Here is a 1412-nt window from a genome sequence, read left to right on the forward strand (position 1 = left end):
TATATTTGAGATATAATTATACATGTCGTCATATTGTTTTTTGTGTCCTAATTCTGCCAGAATATTGGAGGTTCTCTTTTGTAGGTAATTAATAATTTTTCCCAAGCCGCTTTCAGTATACTTTCTGAATTTTGGAAAATTTTATTATTATGATGTTCCTTGATTTTTTTCATTTGGAGTCTAACTTATTGGGGATTTGTTCAGCTTCTTGAATACATATTTCTTAATTTTTCATTTTTATAGTTTTATGAGTCACAAGCGACTCGATGGCACATAATAACAACAACAACATAGTTTTTTTAATACTTTAACAAATGTTTACAGAAAACTTAGGTTTCCGTTTATTCATTGTTGCACATTTTCCTCCCTATCCCCACCCACAGTTCTCTTTTCTCCTTAACAAGATTTTTTCATTGTTGCACAATTTGCTCCCTCCCCTTGCCTACCAGTCCACTTTGCTATATACCTCTTATTCTGGACTGTTGTCATCCAAATAATACCTAATCATATATTCCTTTCAAATAGTTCTTTTCTTCATCTATTTCAATGCAGTGTTCATTATTTACCCCCTCTTTGCTTAGTTTCCCACCAACTATGTCAGTCCTGTTTTATAACTGTAGCATTATGCAGCATTTGTCCTTTTGCGATTGAAATATTTCACTCATAATGTCCTCCACGGTTGTCTGTTTTATATAATATTTTATGAGTTCCTTGTTTTTCAGTGCTTTGTAGTATTCTGTTGTGTGAATATACCACAGCCTTCCTATCCATTCATTTGCTGATGGGCACTTGTGTTGCTTCCATCTCTTTGTTATTGTGCACAACGCAGCAATAAGCATAGGTGTGCATTATAATTTTTTTAGTAATACACATTTCTTTTCAGTAAATCATATTTTTTCCTGTGATTTTTTTAGTCTTTTCCTATTCCTAAATAACAATGACATGTAAGTTATTCCTCTTGATGTTTCTTATGTTCTATTTTTCCTTTCTTCTTTTTCCTCTTTTTTTTTTTGATTGTTCCCCTAGCATATTAGAATGGGAGAATTTGTCCTTCACTTCATCTCCCTACCTCTGTGTTTTATTTTTTCTGTTCTGTTTTGTCCTTTCAATGTGTTATATCTTTTTGAAATTTTAGTTTTAATATTCTGAATTTCAACTGACTGCTTTTGTATTGCTTCTAATATTCCATTTATTTGTTCTTGTGTCTGTGTTCTTCTGTGGTTTTTGCAAATATTTTCTAAATCTGTAGAAGACACTCAACTCTCATTCTTTTGAATTCCTTGTCAGGAAGTTATGATAATATTTCTCCCTCAGAAAGATTTCTGGTTTTATATTTTTTGGTTTTTTTGGTTTCATTTTGTTTGGTTTTTGGTGACTGGTTTAAAGTTATCTGTTGCCTTCAGATATTGTGT

This window comes from Elephantulus edwardii, unplaced genomic scaffold, assembly GCF_000299155.1.
Source record: "Elephantulus edwardii isolate Elephantulus edwardi_28Jun2011 unplaced genomic scaffold, EleEdw1.0 scaffold00314, whole genome shotgun sequence".
In the NCBI taxonomy this organism is placed as follows: Eukaryota; Metazoa; Chordata; class Mammalia; order Macroscelidea; family Macroscelididae; genus Elephantulus; species Elephantulus edwardii.